Below are 11,343 nucleotides of genomic sequence, written 5' to 3' on the forward strand. Positions count from 1 at the left end.
TGCGCAAAAGAGTATGTTTTGAAAGGGTTTTCTCTCGGGTGTTTCTCAGGTCAGAGAGCCCCACCACAAATGCCCAACATGAGGAGCAGAGGGCACCCACCAGGGCTGCACCAGCCCCAGCTTCACTTCTCTGCTCCCTGCTTTGTTTTTCCATTGAAAGTTTTTAAAGGTCTCATTTTTGTCTGTCACAGAATAGAAAACACCTCTTGAAATGTCAGGAGTTCTTCACAAGCGACACTTCTCTTTTTCCTGACTGGCCCTGGACTCTGGGCAGTTACAGTCTGTCTCCCTTCCTACAGCCCTCGTGTTGTCATCTGCTGGAATAGCTGCATTTTGTACCCCATGGTTAACCTGGAGTTGAAGCAGCTGGGAAACTGCACCACTGCAGTTCTTGGCTTAATTTGCCAATGTAGAGTTTGCAGAAGCCCCAAGAGCAGCAACGAAGAGTCCTCGCTGTCCTACAGCCAGCTGAGCGCTGGCTCCCTTCAGCGCACAGTTTGGCTTTAATTCTCTTCCTTGAGACTTCCATTTTCCACAAAATCTTGATGGAGGACCTAAAAGATGTGTAAGAAATGAGTATGGAGTGAATATGTAAGAAATACATGAAACAAACTGCTTTTCTCAACTTGAGTAGAAAAGCTGAAGTAAGAGACCAGGAAGCAGCAACAGGGGAATAAAAGCGCAAATGTCGAGAGTGAAGAAGATTGGAACTCGAAGTAACTTGTTAGGCTGTTTTTCAGCCCAGATCACTTGTTTCTCCTTGTTCCTACTATTTGTGATCCTCTTGTTACATGGCTCTCACCTGCTTTGTGGGGCTCAAAGACAGAAAACTGGTACCCAGGTACTGTGAGTACTGGAAGCATTAATCCAGCTCTTGCTCATGGACGACTAGCTCAGCCTAAGAAGGGAATAACAAAGCCACTTGAATGACAGCTTGGATCAAGTTCATAATGACCTGGTTTGTACAGGCCAGGTGTTATGTAGATTGGAGCTTGTTATTGTGCAAAATTTTGGCAAGCTTTGCGATGCAACAGCCAGTTCCAGCAGAGCTGGGCAGAAAGCCACCGACTACAGGCAGGTCTATCTTCGGCAAGATGGGCAAAGCAGCCGTCTTTTTCTGTACTCGGTACCTTGGGGATGTGAACCTACCTGCCTGCACGGCATCTGGAATAAAGCTTATAAAGGAACAGAGAACAGTTTCAAAACACGGAATTCCAGGCTTCAAAACAAAGAGGAAAGCTCGCATAAAAATACATCACCAAGTTTACTGTCTGTTTCTTAGGAAGCAAAAATTCAGAGCAAAATGGTACAAGATAACAAGCCTCCCACTACAGCGTTAATGGAAAGTGAGCAAACCGTGTTACAAAATGTCCCTATCGATACATTCCGCATTTGTTAGGAAGTCTTCTGTATCAACTTTTATGTTGGCTAAAAGAAGTTAATAGAGTAATGCAGATGAAGAGCTGCTGAAACTAGGGCTCACCTGGGATTTTTCTTACTCTACCATTAATATGCACATACTATGATTTGTTACTTAAGATAGTTGGGCTTAAATTTTGTTCTTTCTTTAGGTGGCCATTTTTTAAAAAGAGGAAGATATCAAAAAACTAAACCAAGGAAAATAACTTAGGTGCCATTTTTGTAATAATAATTAATCTCGAACGTTTGGGAAATCTGAATGCTTTTCACCAACACTCAGCATTTATTCCTGTGCCCAAAGTTAATAAAAGAGACTTTACAAATCGGATCAAAGCCAGTTAGATGAATTGATCAGGTTTCCCGGTTTTGTTACAATGAAGACTTTGTAGGCGTGGTGGTAGTGATGGTTTTACACCATACCACAAAAGCTAGTACAACTCAGGAGGAACAAAAAAAAGAGGAGAAAAGAAACTCGTGAACTATGTCATCTTCACCAAGACATTATAACTACAAATAACAGCTTTTTCCATATATGAAGTATGACATTTTACTGTAGCAGTATCAGCTTTCATGTTGAAGTCAATGGCACCAGAGAAAAGAAGCAGAAAGCCAAACAGCTAATGAATGCCCGCCCCAGTGGATCTGCAGCCTAAAGGCACAGCTCTACACAAGTGGTACATACAGGAGGAGGTGTGGTTAGTTGGGCTTTAATGCTTCATGGAAAGGCGGGTTACAAGTTTCTTGAATCTCTCATTGTTCCAGAATTTACACCAAGGTTTAGGAGTTATTTTTAATAGTCTATTAAAAGCTGGGATTATAAGAACCTGAGAAAAAAGAAATTATCCCCTCATCCTTAGGGGCAGTGCCTCAGCAATCGATGCTAATGAACAGACTGCAGCATACGGAAGCTTGCATTTCCCCCGCTGCACCAATTTTGTGCATTCACCAGGGACGCTGCAAGTGCCATCATGTGTAATTAGAAACAGGGAGGGGGGAAAAAAGAATATCATTCATTCACACTTCTCGCGGTGTCATTTCTTTGTGGCAGACTTAACAGCGATTAAACAGGCATTCAGTTTAATACTAGTCCTATTAAGGACCAAACATAATTTATTTTTAATTATGGAGTTATCAAGACACCAGTGTAATTGATGGCAGTCCTGTTGTGAACATATCCTTAGATGATGACTTCTTTAATAATGGAAGAAATGCATACAGGCAGGATATTTATCTTTACTAACATTCTGGTTAGAGCATACGTCTGAGAATAGCAAGTCTTGATGTTGCTTTAAGTCCAAGCCCATGACCCATTAGTGAGTACAATACCCCAAATCCCAGCATGCAGCCCTGCCCGAACCTGACATAGCTGCTGAACCAGGGTTTGAAATCCATCCTCCCTGTGGTGCAGACTTTGCTGGACATGCAGATCAGCACAGCAGCCCCCTCTTCTCCACCCACCAGCTGTCCCTTCTTCTTCTTCTCCGCCCAAGTTCTGCTCTTCGCGTCCCACAAACGCCAGCATTTCCTAAGGGATGCACAACCACTCTTCTCCATTACTTTATCACACACCACAGTTCAAGGCACAGGTAGCGGAGGGTGTGAATTGCACATCTGGGCTAATTAGCAGTGGAGATTTAACCCCATTGCATCACCCAGTGGCTCCCTACCCACTGCACGGAGACTCGCTCCTGCTCATCCCTCCTGCTCTCACCCCCCACCGTGCACCGTACCACAGGGGATTACAGCTGTTGAATACACAGGGAAAGAAAAAAAAGCCAAACCACGCACTAACCTAGAGCAATCAAAGAGCTTTTCTGATCATGGGAGCGAAAGTAGAACATTTCCGCCGTGACTGGTCTTGGCCAGCTTCTTTTGCAGACACGTCAGCAATTCAAGTGTTTGAGGAAGACCGAGGTTCCCTTTCTGTACCCAGCAAGCTCTATGACAAACAACAGCCATGTGGCCAGAGCTGTCTCTTACCGTTCTACACATGGAAAACCTTTCCGAGAGCAAGTTAACTTCTGCAAAAAACATCTGCACATTTACATTATCCACACTCCAGAGAGTGGGTTTGTGTAGAAGATCACTGGTTGTTACAATATAATTATAATACATTGTCATTTAGACTTAAGATCCGATGTCCCACATTCCCTCCACCAAAAGAGAGAATTACCTACTTGTACTCTAGAACCTTTTGGGATGCGCCGTCTGTCTGTATGTCTGCCAACACAACTAGATCCATACTGGTGCATGAAGATCAGAAAACACTACCTGCTCTCATACAGACTTGATCTATACAAGGGCTTTTTTCCTTGTCACCAATCCCAAAATCATTTGCCCTGTCCAAATCTCAAAATCACCTTGAGTGTTATTTTTGAGAGTGTAGGATCAGACCTTCTGATGAATGATGGCTTGAAGATGGAGGAATATTTACCAAATACATAATCACTATGAATTGTAGCACAGACCGGGCCTACTGCAAAAGGCCAATTATCTTACTAGCTCGAGCACCTGGAGTTTAAACATGTGATACCCTTGTTGATGTTCAAGGAAACAAGATACGTTTATTAGCGTGTAAGAGAAAGCCCTTTGTAAGTACAATGGAGTGCTGGTTAAAGAAAAACAGGAGTAGGGTGCAGGCTGAAGCAGCACATCTGCCACCCATTCACCAGCCACAGCAGGGCAGGGATTCCAGCTGCCACGCCGGACAAGGAAAGCTCCAGTGGAGACACTTCACGAGCTCTGAACCTTCCCTGATTCCTTTACAGAAAGAGCAGCAAGTGTCTGCTCGAACAAGGGCTTTCCTGCAAATAGTCACTGCAATAATTTAGCAGCTGGGGCACCTGTCAAGTATTAAGGTTTTTGCGCCCTGAGACACTACTTGTTTAGTAACAAAGGTGATAATAAGAGATGAAGAAGGCTCATGCTAGTGACTGATTACTAGATTTTAAATCTATCAATGACTATGGGGCAGAAAACTAAAATTCAATATATTTTCTTATAATTTCAGTTTTGCTTTGGGGTTTTTTTTCCTCTTTTTTAGTTCTTCTCTTGCACTGCTTTAATTAAGTGTTGAATACAATGTAAGGGATTTGCTCAACACAATCAATAATAGCATTCTGATGCTGATGTTAAATTGACTTGCTATTTTTAACATGCTGGTTAGTTATTGTCCGTCATCCTCAGTCACAACTTGGGGCTCTGCAGATACGCACCATCATAGGAGATTCCCAAGAAGGGCTTTGCCTCAGGGAGCTTGGATCCTCTCACATACATCTGAGCATCCAAGCAACAGACAAAGGGTAACTCCAAACACATGAGTGATGATAAGAAGTTTTTGCATGTAGACTCTGCAGAAATCTGGCGTGACTCAGCCACACTCATAATGAACAGCTTTCACTTACTACCATACTTTACTTTTATCCTGTGAGTATTTTACAAAGCCACTAAGCATTGCTAACACTAGAAAAAAAATCCACCTTAATAATACTACAGAATACCTTGCTACAACTTATTATTTAAATGAACTGTGATTAAATTCCCTGTCAACATGAAACAGGAAAGTGTTCACACTATAGATGGCTGCAATTTTGAACACAAAAAAATGCACAATTCTAGAACAGAAACAGGATGTAAGAACGAGCAGAAATTCAGTCAACAGCTTATTATTCAGCCACATTTTTCAGAATATTTCTCTGATTTCTCTTGTACTACAAAGCAGTCATCACTTTCTGCCTAAGGAAGCAAAGATGAGAGGGATGTTCAACCCAGCCAAGAGCATTCCCTTCGTACCAGGTCTCTCTCCTTCTCCTTGTTTAGTGCCTACACATCACAGCACTCTTCAGAATTTGTACGCACCTTGTGTACCTTTGCAAATGCCTGAGTATGTCTGTCCATACACACAAACAAAATAAACGCATTATACACACTTTTCCATCACCTTACCAAGCTTTTCATAACTTCCTGAAATTGCCCTTTTCTGCATCTTTGAATATCAAATAACATAGTAAATTTAACCAATTTCCAATAGTAAGGATTCAATTCAAACATGATTCCTATCTATGTAAATGGGATATATGTAGAAAAGAGCTAAACTAAAATTCAAGAGCAGGAACAAAACAAGTTTGAAATGCTTTTTGTTGCATTTTAAAACAAGATTTCAACATTTTAAAATCATCCCCTAGTTTTTTCTTATGGTGTATTTAAGGGTGATAGTGAATCTGTCTCAGGTTCCAGCCAAGCCAGGTGTGTAGGGTCATGGCTCCTAAAGTCACATCTCATTCCTACCCAGGCTGTCCTGCCAGAGGAATATATCCCAGCCATGCACTTGTATTTGCAGCCTCCTTACAATATGCAGGAATTAGTTTGGTGTATCTGCTCCTCTCTTCTCTGCCACGTTTCTCCCGTTAAGGCTCCAGGTCGGTGCCGTTTCCCAAATTAAGTAATCCGTGAAGCAAGTCATGGACAGGTCCTCCCACTTTAATAATCCACAACACCGTCTCGCACAGCAGACCCAGGAGTAATGGGGCAGCAACAGACCCAAACCTTTCTAAAGGCAACGACCGTGGGCTGTAGTGTGTCTTAATATTACCGACAGATTAAGGGAATGGTTACTGGCTTTAAAAATGTTTTCCTCCCTCTGAAATCTTCATCTAGTTATTTCTTTCTCTGCTCTTCAATGATTTATTTTCCACTCTGGATGCATATAAAACATGCTAAAACAGTTGACTTGAACCATGGTCTTACTAAGTTTCATGTTTGAGTGACATATCTAGATTTTTTAAAGGATACTTTGTAGTCCTAGAACCTATACACATATACTAAAATACCCCTTCTTTGACTATAGCCTTGGTTTTGCCACTGTATCGGATGTATGTTCTAAGCAATGTGGTGGTTTTTTCAGATGCCCAGAAACAATACAACTATTTAAGGCAAAATAACATTGCTTCTTAAGGACATAACTGACTGCTGGTGGAACTCTCTGAACTTTATATTAGTCTGTGTTGAAGCACTGCAGGATTAGTTATAATTAACTGTCATCATGTCATTTTTCTCCCAGCCACTCAGTATTAAAAAAAAGGCCGCCAAAAAACCATAGCAGCAACCATGATTAAATGTCTCAATTTGTTTCCTATCCCAAACTTTATTTTTAACTCATAGAGTTCACAAGCTCTTCTCCACACACCCCTCAGCTTTCACACAGATACTTGTGCCTTGTCTACCACACAGAAAAACAAGCGTTTCTAACAGCAGCTAAAGAGTTAGATGTACAGAAGGTGTAAGAGGCTTAAGACAAATATTTAATATTAAATAAGTGCTTTCTTTCTAAACCATTTACACTCTCTGGTTTAATAGTTTTGTGGATACCTACTGCTGGTTTATTCATTTGTATTACTACAAGGAGCCTGTTAGAGCTTGTAGGCACACACTCAAAAATAATTTAAAAGGACATGGATTCATCAGTGAGGCAATGACGACTAATGGTAATTCACTAGTTGAACCTGTGCCAAGTAAAAATAACATAAACCTACTTACAACTGGGGTTTTTCCCAGCATTTTAAAGAAGGAGCACCTAGAACCTGCCTTCTATGCTCACACCAAAGCTGTAAAAAGTTTCACCTATGGATAGAGGGAGAACAATGGGGTCAATACTACCATTCACTCAGCCATGAACAAGAGAAACTTTACTATAGAATTAAATCTCAGTAGCAAGTGATGAGGAATTTCATACCTAGGATAAAATAATTGCTCATAAAAGTCACCAAAGGAAAAATGACGTGGTGGATTGTTGCCAGCTGCTGGGGAGAAGCAATGGCTTTCTTTACCATGTCAGGCATTTTCTGTAGATGACTTCATGTCCCCATGCTGTCCCTGGACTTATGCCTGACCTTCAGAAATCCTTCAAAAACCAACTTTGTATGTTTGGGGGTATTGATTCAGTTTAAAATGTGTTTGTTCCTTGATAACTACATTTCCCATCCAACACTTCAGGTTACCGGCAGTCATAGGAAGCTCCAAACTTGGTTTTGTACCTTCAAACATTCCCAGTTGCCAGATGAGTTCTAGGGCAGCCTCCCCCTTTCTGTGTCTCCTGTCGATCATCTTTGAAGCCCCATAACCAGCTGTGGGATCCTGGGGGTCTGACAGCAAGAGTGAACGAGACACTATACTATTGCACTTTGAAGCAGGCGAATGAATCACAACAAGCCACCAATTTCTCTTCTCTTCTCTTCTCTTCTCTTCTCTTCTCTTCTCTTCTCTTCTCTTCTCTTCTCTTCTCTTCTCTTCTCTTCTCTTCTCTTCTCTTCTCTTCTCTTCTCTTCTCTTCTCTTCTCTTCCACTTTGCATTATTTCTGGATATAATACAGGAGCGTCTAATGAATTGAAAACTTTTTTCTTGTTCATTTAGTATCTAGAATTACATGAGCCAAAATGAAAATAAATGAGAGGAAACTCAGTGCTTCTCTGACTCCTAAAAAGGACAGACAGCCTGGCTTGAATGGATTGAAGTTTTAGTGGAAATCTTAGCGACTCACGTGCAGATTTCATTCTGTCATTCTCCAGAGAAAACACGGTGAGGAGAAAGCGAATGGGAAGAGGAACTCCCAAGCTATTCAGTTTAACTTAATCCCCAGACACGAGCAAGAGTTTCATTTGTAGAGCACCAAAAGAGAATTTTTCTCCTGGGTCATTGAATGTTAATCTAAATTCGTTCATGCTCCTCTCAGCAGGCAGATCAAGTCCATATGACTGCCAGCAAGTGCCCGTAATTTGATTGATGTCTTCTCACCCATCTAGAAATCTGAAAAGAATCCTTAAAAATGATTAAATATTTGATTCTTAGAAGCAAAAGGAAAGAAAAAAAAAACCCTACATGGGTATATAAATGGCAAGCCCACTGTGTTAGGTCCTGAGGTAGCTGGAAGTCCGCTGCCTTTGCTGAGCAAAGCAGAGCAGAAGTAGTTTTAAAGTTTCATTTGCGCCCACAACCACGGTGGCGGTGAGAAGGCAATTCGACCTGGGCACAGTAAATTATTTCCCCATCTGACAAGCACCAGAGAACATTTCCCAGGCTGGGATCGCTGGAGGCTGCAGCTGCCAGGCTGGCACCTCTGCACGCCCAGCAACAAACACCACGGGTACCAGGGGAGGGAGAAAGGAACCTTAATATGGGGCAGGAATGGATCTCTCCACTTAGAAACAAGGATTTCAGAGTGATATTCATAGTGAAAGCTAAATTTTTAACCATAGCAATGTGGCCATTCGCTCATTTTGAGGGGTTAGTTGCACCCACGAATTTGAATAGAAGGATGATGGTTACTTAACACAGAGTCTTTTTAAAAGGCAATCAAGAAAAGAAGGGAAAAAATGAAGACTAATGAGACAACCTCAGAAGACCACTTTTTCTATAAATGATTTATTAGAAACGAAATAACCTGGAAACCAGGATTCACAATCTCCCAACCAATCATGCATTTCCTGTAAAGTTGCTGTCTTAACCTGCCAAAAGAAATCAAGTGTAAAAATGTAATGAAAGAAATGGCACCTTCCTCTTGGACTTAAAGATAGTGTTTAGCTGTAAAAGTATAATCTAAAAATAAGCACTGCTGCTCACTAGTCTCATTGTATGCTCAGAGCCATTCTTCTTCATTTAATAGGAAATTGATCTAATATCCATTTGGCATCCAGTAAATCTGCTAGCCAGTTGAAATACACTATTTTAATATTTGTAAAAAATATTTCTTTGCAATAAGGAAGGAAGAGACATCTGGCAATTAACTAATATGCACAATCCATGTCTTCTTAGACTGGCCTTATTTCTAGCTTATCAGCACTGCATATGTCAAACGACCTCAGTTGGAGGCAAAAGCAATTGTTAACATGAAACTGTGAAATAATGTATACATATAGGAACAGGCAACTTCAACTAATGTGCCAAAAAAGATGAGATGATTAATGGTCTAATTATAGCATATTTATAAACGTTGCAGTAAATCCCATTTCCCTGTGTGAGTGATGCCTTGGAAGTGAAGGTGCCTCAGTTATCTGCTCTGTGAGCAGTGGTTGCCCAAGGCTTTTAGTTGTAATGTACATGGAAGGTAAACAGTGACCATCCTCTCAAATAGTAAATGCCAGATATTTATTGGTCTGAATAGTAGTAATTCTGAGAACCTTTCCTTGAATTGTATTCAACAGCATCTGAGGACTTCCCTACAATAAATAATAGCTACTACAGGCTCAACACAGCTATAATATTCAGCAACCTTCCTTCCCTCTGTGAAAATGTTTGGATGCATGCACTTGCTCCAGAGTTTAAAGTTGAACTGCCAAGCATTTAAGGACCTAAAGCAGAAGAAGATTGCATAGTGCTGGTTGAGTCATATGTGTACAAAAATGTTACTAATAGAAAACATATGCTATTAGAAATTTGTAGGTTGAAAGGAAAAAAATCTCCACGTTTTGACAGTGATATTATTACTGTGCCAAAGGTGCTCAGACGTGTACGCTGATCCTCAGAAAGCCACCTCTCCTCTTGGCATTCACTTCATAAATAACCCTGCAGAACAACCAGGCACATCTTGTCCCATAAAAACAAAGATGATCCTTTGCATTTAGATCTTTCCAGGCAGGAAAGAAAGGAGAGAGGAAACTTCCTTTGGATCAAGGTGGCTTCTCTGCTACTCCTAACTTAGGCATGCATTGCTCACTTGAAACATAGAATTGTTTTGGTTGGAAAAGACCTTTAAGATCATTGAGTCCAATGGTTATATGTAGGGACACAAACACAAGGTAAGGCTAAAAATGTACAGCAAACCTTGCTGCCTGGGAAACTCTCCACAAAAGACTAAATCTGTACTAGGCTGCCTGCATCCTGCACTCTGGGTATAAAGAGAGAAAAAAGAATCATCTCCTGCCCTTCAGACAGTTCTGGAAATGGTTGTGGGTCATATGAAAGAGCTCGACTTCTCAGCTCTCTGACAGAGTGCAAATTCAGCTGCTGCCTTCGCAGTGGAACAGGGAGGAGGAGATAATGCCACAGCAGGATGTTCTTGAGAGAGAAACTTCTTTTTGCTCCTGTGATTGCACAGATTCCGCTGCTAGGCGGCAAAAAACTAACTACAGTGATCAACAAGAGCCAATAATTAACCAAGGCCTATCATCCCAAAAGTACATTCACACTAAGTAAAAGGTTGACTGGAAAATATAGAGCATACTGTGGCCCAAAAATTCCTTATAGTTAATCAGTTTGTTACATTTCAGACTGTACCACGACAGTCCACAAATCAAGTGAAGGCCAAGGAGACTGAAAATCACTCTGACCTGATTGCAGCGGCAAAAACTCCGCAGTCACATCCCGATAAAACAAAAGCAGCACTGGCCAGAAATCCCAGCTTGAAGCCTGTCTTATGATCACATCCAAGAGAAAACATTAGATATAATGATAATTTACTTCTATTCATGCTTTCCTAAAGGGAATTTCCATTTCAGCACTTTACTTGCATGTGAAGTCACATTGGGGATGAGAACATTTTTCTCTGAAGCATCTCTCTTATAAAGTGAGTTTTACAAGTGAGTTCAGACACTAAATATTTGTCTACAGGAAAGAAAGGCTTTCCACCATAGCAGAACTACCACACAGTATAGTCTTCATCCCGTAAAAACGTATTAGATCAAACGGTTCTTGATGTTCTGGCAGCAAACTGAATTTGGTATCATAGCTAGAAATAAACCAAAAGAAAATTTTTCATAGGATCAAATGACATATAAATAATGTCTGCACCTACTTGAAAGACCGAGCTTAAATACTGTTTAAAGTAAAAACAAATTGTTGAGACATGTTTAAGCGCTCTAGCCAGATGAATCACAGTATGCCCGGAACTCCCACTAAATCTATTTTATCCAAAGAGCTGCATGGATAAAACT

The sequence above is a fragment of the Columba livia genome, chromosome 7 (genome assembly GCF_036013475.1).
Source record: "Columba livia isolate bColLiv1 breed racing homer chromosome 7, bColLiv1.pat.W.v2, whole genome shotgun sequence".
Lineage (NCBI taxonomy): Eukaryota > Metazoa > Chordata > Aves > Columbiformes > Columbidae > Columba > Columba livia.